Raw genomic sequence first — 12,055 nt, 5'->3', positions numbered from 1 at the left:
TTAAGGGTTTTCAAACTCCAAGCATGTTTCATAGGAAGAGGAACCAAGCATGAAGTATTTCAAACATTAGTTGTTGTTGTTTTTTTTTACACTGTGAATATGTCAAGGTCTTCAACAGGAAAGATCCATTGTCTCTAGTGTAGTGATAGTAAAATACATAATGTGATATGATTATGCATACATTAAAATGATGCATGTGCAGGACAGAGATGAGAGCAGAGCAAAAGGGAAGACAGACTCAGTGCCATGTGATGGGGAGAGTTGGCTGTAGGGTGAGACAGTCCTGGCTCAAACCCCAGCCTCAGTGTCCTCTCCTCTAAGGAATCATTGTCAAGGTTCAAGGGGACAGAATATACCAAAGACGTTAATGCTGAATCCAAGCAAGATCTCATTTACGTGCAATCTAAAACCATGGTGTCATGAACCCTACTGACTTGATTACAGGGTCTCATTTCCTCTCATCAGCATCTTCCAATTCTTTATTGGATCCCCAATAGGAGTATATCATACACTCACAATTATCAACTATTTACCACAGCCCGGTGGGTTGTTTGTCTGGTTAAGTTTAGGTTGTATCATATAATGAGAGGTTTCTACAATAGCGACACCCCTGAATCTCAAGGGCTTGACACCCACTGTCTGTATGGCTGGGGAGGAAAGGGCTGGGATGTGGACACTGGCCTCCCCCCCTTTCAGAGTCACGTTTTCACTGGATCCTAAGAAAACCTTGCTCCACCCAGAATTCCACAAAATCTCCCATGAAATCAACTCCTTCAGCTACCCTCTTCCATGTCTCCTCTCCTGCACGCAAGTCTCAGAAAACAAACTTTCAAACACCACCTCCATCTCTCCAATGATAAGGTATGGTTTGCAGAACATTCTAAATCCATTTCCTCTCACTTGTCCCTTGCCAGGCTCCAACTCTAGACCAAGAGAGCCTAACTGAGCCACTCACACCTCACCAGTGACTGACCAACATAACATGTGAAATGGAAAATGGATTTGCATTTCCAAACCCATGCTGAAATCCTGTCTCTAAATCCTATCAGGATGGAGGGGTGACTTTTCAAGAAATAAGATTTGTAAATAGATGCTCTCAGGACAGAGGCAGCAAAGTTGTCCTCCAGTTTCCTCCTCTAAGAGCATAACAAAATGGTTATGGCTTTTAAGTGGTTATTTTTCTGGCTTCTACCCAGCACAATTTCAAAAAATTTAAGGTACTAATTTCAGCCAGAGCAGCCTGTTACTTAAAATCTTGGCACAAAGAAGAAGAAGAAGAAAAGACAGAAAAAGGAAAAAGAAAGAAAGGGAAATGAAGGAAGGAGGGGAGGGTGAGAAGACAAATCTTTCTTCTTTTTCTTACCTAGGAGAAATTATAGCATTCTAGAACTTGTCAGGAACATAAAGATCATCCAGTTCTATGACCTTTTTCAAAGAAGGAAATCTGAGGCTCAGAGAGGTGAAGATATGTATCTAAAACCACAGAACCAGTGAAAGGATGAACTGAAATTTTGTACAGCAATTTCCACAGCCCCCTGTTGCCTAGATAAACAACAGCTTAGGTAAGAGGTGATTTTCTGGCCCAAATTTGAATTGCAGAATCCAGCCGCCCATTTGTATAATGGTACTTTATTTTTATGCTCAGAGAACAGTGCTTGTTTGAACTCCTGGTCACCCGCCAGAGGAGCTGGGCTCTGAACAGGCATCACGGGGACTGCAGTGAATGGGAGGGAGGCGCCCAGCTGGGAGGAGAATCTTGGCTCTCTACTGAGGAGTGTGTAGGAATCCTGCACAAGAAACTATTGAGAAATCCCTTTAGGATGGTAAACAACATCAAGTGCAGAATTGTAGGCCAGGATGAAATACCGATGTGAGCAAATAGTCAATTAAATGCCCTACTTTGTTACTCTCTTTGTTCTTCCTTCTCTTCTTCCTCCTCCTCCGTCTCCTCCCCACCCTCCTCCTCCTCCTTCTTCTTCTTCTTTTTCTCTTTCTTTCATAAACACTGAGGTGATTTATACTTTCAGGTATCTAAACCTTAGCTCTTTAGACGTCTACTTTACATGGAATGTGTGGTGGTAGAGTGTAGAGAAACTGTGTGTGTAACTGAGGTCTTTGCCAATCCTTCACTCTTTCTTTTAGTCACTAATCAGTAAGCTTGGGCTGCTCTGAACAGATACAGTATATAGAGCATGGAACTGGGGGTCAAATAGACTCTGCCCCAGTCTAGCTGTGTGTCATTGAGGAAGTGATTGGATGTCTCTGATTCCCACTTTCCACAGCTGACCATAGGGACAAACACAGACCACAGGAAATCATGAGGGTGAAGTATGAGATGCATTCCATCCCTTCATTCTCTACCTGTCAGAGATCTTCAAAATTTGTCCCCCTTTTCTCCCTGGGGTAAATTTCTATGTGACAGATTTGAAAGATCATTTGTTTATTCATTCACTAAGTGTTAACAGTAGGGCTCAGGCACTGTTCTGGCTCTGAGGGTTCAGGAATAAATGGAAGATGCAAAGTCCCTACTCTCATGGCGCTGGGATTCTAGCAGGGAAGGGCGGTAAACCAACACCAAAAGAAAGCTTCATGATGGAAGAAACTTTACTTTTTATCTACTGTGGCATTCCCTGTCCTGTGAACAGCGCCTGGCCCACTAGGTGCTCAGCTAATATCCATGGAATAATTGAACAAATTACATTTGGCACAAGAAAACTAAAATAAGAGAGATGAGTAAAATATACATATTTAACCTACAAATAAATGTATATCATCTCCAGTAATGATCAGTTCTATGACAGACTTCTAGAGCCCTGTGGTAAGCAAAATAATGACCCCCAAAGATGTCCACACCCTAATCCTCCAGAGTCTGTGAATATGTCACCTTCCACAGCAAAGTGACTTTGTGGATGTGATTAAGTTAAAAATCTTGAGATGAGGAGATTATCCTGGGTTATCTGGGTGGACCCAATGTCATCACAAGGACCCTTGTAAGAAGGAAGCAGAGATCACCTGAATAAAAGGTGAGGTGATATGGGCCTGCTCGTCAGGGAATGAGGACAGTCTCTAGAAGCTAGAAACGACAATTAAATGGATTTTCCCCTCAAACCTTCAGAAGGAACAGGTCCTTGACAACAGTTTGATTTTAGCTCACTGAGACTGATTTTGGACTTCTGAGTTCCAGAACTTTGAGATAATAAATACACATTGTCTTAAACCATTAATTAAGTTTACAGTAATTTGTTACAGCTTCCATAGGAAGCAAATATAAGCACCTTGATGGGTCTTCTGGCTTGACCTAAATCCACATGTAGGTGAACAACCCGTTCCTATACAAGGCAGACACTCTGATTACATATATCATCTGCTTTTGCTTGCTAAGGAACTTTTTTTTTTTTTTAATTATTTATTTCCAACAGTTTGGTCAGTTAAGCTCAACTCATGATGGGAAATTTTTGTCAAACAGAACTGACAGAGTCATGGGTTAATTTTCACTCCGGAGAGACCTGACTGATGATCCTGAGACCCCAAGTTTGTGATGTTGAACATTTCACAGGTAGATTGGGAACAATATGATTTAGAGAGGCAGTAATGTACTTCTCAGGATGGGAAGAATTGAAAACTGTGTACAGTAGCTTAAATTATAACTGTAAATAGTTTATTTTGTCTGAAGATAAGTCGTAAGTTAGGTACATGAAAAGTGGAGGTAATTAGGTCTGCTTTACATCAAGTATCATGTTTATTTTCCATCTATAAACTGATAAATAATGCAGTAATTGGAAACTAGAATTGTCATGCAATTGTTGGTGACACATGAAGTTAACCCTTTATGAAGGTCCTTCTGCATAAACTGCAGATGAATTAAGAACATAGCTGACTTGCTTGCAATTAAGTAAAAAGTTAACATAGAACCTAAGGTTGGATTTGTGTCCTTTTCTATATGTATCTATATCTATATCTATCTATATCTGTCTATATATATATATATATCTATATCTCTATATATGTGGTAAGAAATATAACAAAACATAAATTTTAACCATCTTAAGTATACAGTTCAGGAGCTTTAATTAAATTCAAAATGTACATCAGCCACTACTGTCTATTTCCAAAACTTTGTCATTACTCCACCAGAAATTTTATGTTTATTAAATAACAATTCTTCATTTCCCCGCTCTCTCTTCAGCCCCTGATCACCTCTAATTTACTTTCTGTCTCTATGAATTTGTCCATTCTAGTTATTTCATATAATTGGAATCATACAATATTTGTTCTTTTGTGTCTGGTTTATTTCAGTCAGCATAAAGCTTTCAAGCTTCATGCATGTTGTAGCATGCATCAGAATTCATTTGTTTCCATGGCTGAATAAATTTTCATTGTATGGATGGACCACATTCGTTTATCCAGTAATCTGTTTATGGACACTTGAGTTGTTTCTACCATTTGGTGATTGTGAATGAGAGTAAGACTGGATTTTAATAAATAGATGGTCATGGCTAAAATACCCTTTGAAATGTAAAACTCTTTCAAGTTTCCTTTTCAAATTTGCCATACCCCCCGGGGCGGGGCGGAGGGGGGGAATTAGGCAGGACATTGTACATTGGGAGATGGGAGAAACTGAATTTTAAAGGAATGATTTTGGTACAGATGAGAGAAATGACAGTTAATTGAAAAACAGTCATTTTATGTCCTTGGCAAATAGTTAGGAGCCTTCTCTATCAAAACAGGTAAATTCAGCAACAGTCAGCTCTACCCACCACCAGAGCCTCCCATCAAGCCTCTTAGATAGCCTCAACCACCAGAGGGCAGACAACAGAAGCAAGAAAAACTACAATCCTGCAGCCTGTGGACCAAAAACCACAGTTACAGAAAGACAGAGAAGATGAAAAGGCAGAGGGCTATGTACCAGATGAAGGAACAAGAAAAAACCCCAGAAAAACAACTAAATGAAGTGGAGATAGGCAACCTTCCAGAAAAAGAATTCAGAATAATGATAGTGAAGATGATCCAGGACCTCGGAATAAGAATGGAGGCAAAGATTGAGAAGATGCAAGAAATGATTAACAAAGACCTAGAAGAATTAAAGAACAAACAAACAGAGATGACCAATACAATAACTGAAATGAAAACTACACTAGAAGGAATCAATAGCAGAATAACTGAGGCAGAAGAACGGATAAGTGACCTGGAAGACAGAATGGTGGAATTCACTGCTGCGGAACAGACTAAAGAAAAAAGAATAAAAAGAAATGAAGACAGCCTAAGAGACCTCTGGGACAACATTAAACGCAACAACATTCGCATTATAGGGGTCCCAGAAGGAGAAGAGAGAGAGAAAGGACCAGAGAAAATATTTGAAGAGATTATAATCGAAAACTTCCCTAACATGGGAAAGGAAATAGCCACCCAAGTCCAGGAAGCGCAGAGAGTCCCATACAGAATAAACCCAAGGAGAAACACGCCGAGACACATAGTAATCAAAGTGGCAAAAATTAAAGACAAAGAAAAATTATTGAAAGCAGCAAGGGAAAAACGACAAATAACATACAAGGGAACCCCCATAAGGTTAACAGCTGATTTCTCAGCAGAAACTCTGCAAGCCAGAAGGGAGTGGCATGAAATACTTAAAGTGATGAAAGGGAAGAACCTACAACCAAGATTACTCTACCCAGCAAGGATCTCATTTAGATTTGATGGAGAAATCAAAAGCTTTACAGACAAGCAAAAGCTAAGAGAATTCAGCACCACCAAACCAGCTCTACAACAAATGCTAAAGGAACTTCTCTAAGTGGGAAACACAAGAGAAGAAAAGGACCTACAAAAACAAACCCAAAACAATTAAGAAAATGGTCATAGGAACATACATATCGATAATTACCTTAAACGTGAATGGATTAAATGCCCCAACCAAAAGACATAGACTGGCTGAATGGATACAAAAACAAGACCCATATATATGCTGTCTACAAGAGACCCACTTCAGACCTAGGGACACATACAGACTGAAAGTGAGGGGATGGAAAAAGATATTCCATGCAAATGGAAATCAAAAGAAAGCTGGAGTAGCTATACTCATATCAGATAAAATAGACTTTAAAATAAAGAATGTTACAAGAGACAAGGAAGGACACTACATAATGATCCAGGGATCAATCCAAGAAGAAGATATAACAATTATAAATATATATGCACCCAACATAGGAGCACCTCAATACATAAGGCAACTGCTAACAGCTATAAAAGAGGAAATCGACAGTAACACAATAATAGTGGGGGACTTTAACACCTCACTTACACCAATGGACAGATCATCCAAAATGAAAATAAATAAGGAAACACAAGCTTTAAATGACACAATAGACCAGATAGATTTAATTGATATATATAGGACATTCCATCCAAAAACGGCAGATTACACGTTCTTCTCAAGTGCACACGGAACATTCTCCAGGATAGATCACATCTTGGGTCACAAATCAAGCCTCAGTAAATTTAAGAAAATTGAAATCATATCAAGCATCTTTTCTGACCACAACGCTATGAGATTAGAAATGAATTACAGGGAAAAAAACGTAAAAAAGACAAACACATGGAGGCTAAACAATACGTTACTAAATAACCAAGAGATCACTGAAGAAATCAAACAGGAAATAAAAAAATACCTAGAGACAAATGACAATGAAAACACGACGACCCAAAACCTATGGGATGCAGCAAAAGCGGTTCTAAGAGGGAAGTTTATAGCTATACAAGCCTACCTAAAGAAACAAGAAAAATCTCAAGTAAACAATCTAACTTTACACCTAAAGAAACTAGAGAAAGAAGAACAAACAAAACCCAAAGTTAGCAGAAGGAAAGAAATCATAAAGATCAGAGCAGAAATAAATGAAATAGAAACAAAGAAAACAATAGCAAAGATCAATAAAACTAAAAGTTGGTTCTTTGAGAAGATAAACAAAATTGATAAGCCATTAGCCAGACTCATCAAGAAAAAGAGGGAGAGGACTCAAATCAATAAAATCAGAAATGAAAAAGGAGAAGTTACAACAGACACCGCAGAAATACAAAACATCCTAAGAGACTACTACAAGCAACTTTATGCCAATAAAATGGACAACCTGGAAGAAATGGACAAATTCTTAGAAAGGTATAACCTTCCAAGACTGAACCAGGAAGAAACAGAAAATATCAACAGACCAATCACAAGTAATGAAATTGAAACTGTGATTAAAAATCTTCCAACAAACAAAAGTCCAGGACCAGATGGCTTCACAGGTGAATTCTATCAAACATTTAGAGAAGAGCTAACACCCATCCTTCTCAAACTCTTCCAAAAAATTGCAGAGGAAGGAACTCTCCCAAACTCATTCTATGAGGCCACCATCACCCTGATACCAAAACCAGACAAAGACACTACAAAAAAAGAAAATTACAGACCAATATCACTGATGAATATAGATGCAAAAATCCTCAACAAAATACTAGCAAACAGAATCCAACAACACATTAAAAGGATCATACACCACGATCAAGTGGGATTTATCCCAGGGATGCAAGGATTCTTCAATATACGCAAATCAATCAATGTGATACACCATATTAACAAACTGAAGAATAAAAACCATATGATCATCTCAATAGATGCAGAAAAAGCTTTTGACAAAATTCAACACCCATTTATGATAAAAACTCTCCAGAAAGTGGGCATAGAGGGAACCTACCTCAACATAATAAAGGCCATATATGACAAACCCACAGCAAACATCATTCTCAATGGTGAAAAACTGAAAGCATTTCCTCTAAGATCAGGAACGAGACAAGGATGTCCACTCTCACCACTATTATTCAACATAGTTCTGGAAGTCCTAGCCACGGCAATCAGAGAAGAAAAAGAAATAAAAGGAATACAAATTGGAAAAGAAGAAGTAAAACTGTCACTGTTTGCGGATGACATGATACTATACATAGAGAATCCTAAAACTGCCACCAGAAAACTGCTAGAGCTAATTAATGAATATGGTAAAGTTGCAGGTTACAAAATTAATGCACAGAAATCTCTTGCATTCCTATACACTAATGATGAAAAATCTGAAAGAGAAATTATGGAAACACTCCCATTTACCATTGCAACAAAAAGAATAAAATACCTAGGAATAAACCTACCTAGGGAGACAAAAGACCTGTATGCAGAAAACTATAAGACACTGATGAAAGAAATTAAAGATGATACCAACAGATGGAGAGATATACCATGTTCTTGGATTGGAAGAATCAACATTGTGAAAATGAGTATACTACCCAAAGCAATCTACAGATTCAATGCAATCCCTATCAAATTACCAATGGCATTTTTTACGGAGCTAGAACAAATCATCTTAAAATTTGTATGGAGACACAAAAGACCCCGAATAGCCAAAGCAGTCTTGAGGCAAAAAAATGGAGCTGGAGGAATCACTCCCTGACTTCAGACTATACTACAAAGCTACAGTAATCAAGACAATATGGTACTGGCACAAAAACAGAAACATAGATCAATGGAACAAGATAGAAAGCCCAGAGATTAACCCACACACCTATGGTCAACTAATCTATGACAAAGGAGGCAAAGATATACAATGGAGAAAAGACAGTCTCTTCAATAAGTGGTGCTGGGAAAACTGGACAGCCACATGTAAAAGAATGAAATTAGAATACTCCCTAACACCATACACAAAAATAAACTCAAAATGGATTAGAGACCTAAATATAAGACTGGACACTATAAAACTCTTAGAGGAAAACATAGGAAGAACACTCTTTGACATAAATCACAGCAAGATCTTTTTCGATCCACCTCCTAGAGTAATGGAAATAAAAACAAAAATAAACAAGTGGGACCTAATGAAACTTCAAAGCTTTTGCACAGCAAAGGAAACCATAAACAAGACGAAAAGACAACCCTCAGAATGGGAGAAAATATTTGCAAATGAATCAACGGACAAAGGATTAATCTCCAAAATATATAAACAGCTCATTCAGCTCAATATCAAAGAAACAAACACCCCAATCCAAAAATGGGCAGAAGACCTAAATAGACATTTCTCCAAAGAAGACATACAGACGGCCACGAAGCACATGAAAAGATGCTCAACATCACTAATTATTAGAGAAATGCAAATCAAAACTACAATGAGGTATCACCTCACTCCTGTTAGAATGGGCATCATCAGAAAATCTACAAACAACAAATGCTGGAGAGGGTGTGGAGAAAAGGGAACCCTCTTGCACTGTTGGTGGGAATGTAAATTGATACAGCCACTATGGAGAACAATATGGAGGTTCCTTAAAAAACTAAAAATAGAATTACCATATGACCCAGCAATCCCACTACTGGGCATATACCCAGAGAAAACCGTAATTCAAAAAGACACGTGCACCCGAATGTTCATTGCAGCACTATTTACAATAGCCAGGTCATGGAAGCAACCTAAATGCCCATCAACAGACGAATGGATAAAGAAGTTGTGGTACATATATACGATGGAATATTATTCAGCCATAAAAAGGAACGAAATTGAGTCATTTGTTGAGACGTGGATGGATCTAGAGACTGTCATACAGAGTGAAGTAAGTCAGAAAGAGAAAAACAAATATCGTATGTTAATGCATGTATGTGGAACGTAGAAAAATGGTACAGATGAGCCAGTTTGCAGGGCAGAAGTTGAGACACAGATGTAGAGAATGGACATATGGACACCAAGGGGGGAAAACTGCGATGAGGTGGGGATGGTGATGTGCTGAATTGGGCGATTGGGATTGACATGTATACACTGATGTGTATAAAACTGATGCTTAATAAGAACCTGCAGTATAAAAAAACAAACAAAACAACTAATACTAAACTTTCATTGGGTTATTTGTATGGAAATATGTTAATATAAATGTTTCAGACATTACATGAAATTTCTAAAAATCTTATATTTGTATTTGTATGGAAATATGTATGGAAATATGTTAATATAAATGTTTCAGACAGTACATGAAATTTCTAAAAATCTTATATTTGTATTTGTATGGAAATATGTATGGAAATATGTTAATATAAATGTTTCAGACATTACATGAAATTTCTAAAAATCTTATATTTGTATTTGTATGGAAATATGTATGGAAATATGTTAATATAAATGTTTCAGACATTACATGAAATTTCTAAAAAAAAATAAAATAAAATAAAAAAAAAAACAGGTAAATTTACAAACTATTTAGTGGACTATATTTTCTTTTTAAATTACCTTTAATCTGCATCTGTCATGTATAGAAAAGAAAGGAACAAAGAGGCCATTCAAACTTATCTTCTTCATTATTTGAATATTTCAGGAAAACAAATAGACTTTTATTATTCAGATAATTGTCTCAAAAGCTGTGTTTGCTTGTCAATGGCCTGGATTTATGTGAATGTTTATGTTTAGAGGCACAACAAGATCTCACTGATTTTGGATGTGTTGCCCTTGATGTTCATAATGGGCAGTGATACCCCAAGGGCTGTTCTATTCCAAAAGCCAGTTCTTTATCACAGACCCTTTGGAGGGGTCCACAAAGAGGGTATTAAAAGAACAATGAATGCACATGTGTTGAATGCCTACTACGCACCTGGCTGTGCGCTTGGCCTTTAAGATAAACAAATAAAAGGTTGTGCTCTTGGCCTTTTACTTAAGAATTCCTTAAATAAGAGCTTATTCCTATTTAACATATGAGCAAACTGAGCCTCTAAAATAGTTCATCGAATTTGTCTAGTATTACTCACAACTAAAGTCAAGATTTAAACCCTAGTTTTCTTACTGGGAAGCAGGTAAACAGATAAACAGAGGGAAAAAAATGTAAATCACAGCTGGGGTAGAGTCTTTAATTGTGTGGAAAATGTAAATTGTTACTAAAAATATAACTTCCAAATTAAAGAAAGTAGAAATGGAATCTGCCATGTATTCTTTTCTGAATGTTATACACAGTTTCTAATATGCAGTGTTAAATGTCTCAGCAACTTTCTTTTGTGTTTGACAGATTTTCTAAGAGGTTCTGTAGGTCTGCCTACATTAGAGGACAAAATTTTCCCTGCTGATCAGAGTCCACAATTTGTTCTAAGTATATCTTTTTCTCATATGGTTTCATTGGCCTATAATAAAAATACAGTGTAAGCAACATGGAACAAATGATTCATGCAAAATCACTTAACACCATCACATGTGATCAAAAGATTGGACTGAAAATAGGCAAATGCTCTAGGTCAGAATTGCTGAAATTACATAGTAGGCCCAAGGACTTGTAATAATGATAGCTTACATTTGTATAATGGACTCTAAGGTTCATGAAAGCTCATACTTACATTAATCTCCCTTTTAAATATGACCAAAAATCCATTAAGTAGGTGTTCTGTCCATTTTATTGTCAAGGAACAACCAAGCATGGCAGCCAGTCTCCAAAGAAGTCCCCCCAGTGAACTACATCTCCTCTTATTCAGCTCCTTGTGTAGTCCTGTCCTACAGAATCTGGGCTGGCCCCATTGGAACAATACAATGTAGCAGTAGTTTCACTATGTAACACTTGCAACTTTCGCTTCATTCTTCTAGAACACTCACTCTCATGGGAAAGTCAGGTACCATATAAAACATTCCACCAATGACCTTAGGTCTGTCATGCTATAAGGAAGCCCAAGTTGGCCACATGGTGTGTGTGTGTGTGTGTGTGTGTGTGTGTGTGTGTGTGTGTGTGTGTGTGTGTGTGTGTGTGTGTGTGTGTGTGTGTGTGTGTGTGTGTGTGTGTGTGTGTGTGTGTGTGTGTGTGTGTGTGCGCCCAGCCAGCCCCCAGGCATTGTAGTCATTCCAGCTGAGGCATCAAACATGTAATTAAAGACGCCATCTTGGACCTCCAACACAGTCCAGCCTTCAGGCAACTTCAGTCCTAGCCACCATCTGGCTACAACTGGGTGAGCACCCAAAGAAGAACTGGCCGCCCACAGAACTATGAGTGATAACAAATTGTTGCATTAGGCCACTGAGTTTTAGAGTAGTTTGCTACA

The sequence above is a fragment of the Balaenoptera acutorostrata genome, chromosome 5 (genome assembly GCF_949987535.1).
Source record: "Balaenoptera acutorostrata chromosome 5, mBalAcu1.1, whole genome shotgun sequence".
Taxonomy (NCBI): domain Eukaryota; kingdom Metazoa; phylum Chordata; class Mammalia; order Artiodactyla; family Balaenopteridae; genus Balaenoptera; species Balaenoptera acutorostrata.
This window is presented reverse-complemented; position numbering follows the sequence as displayed.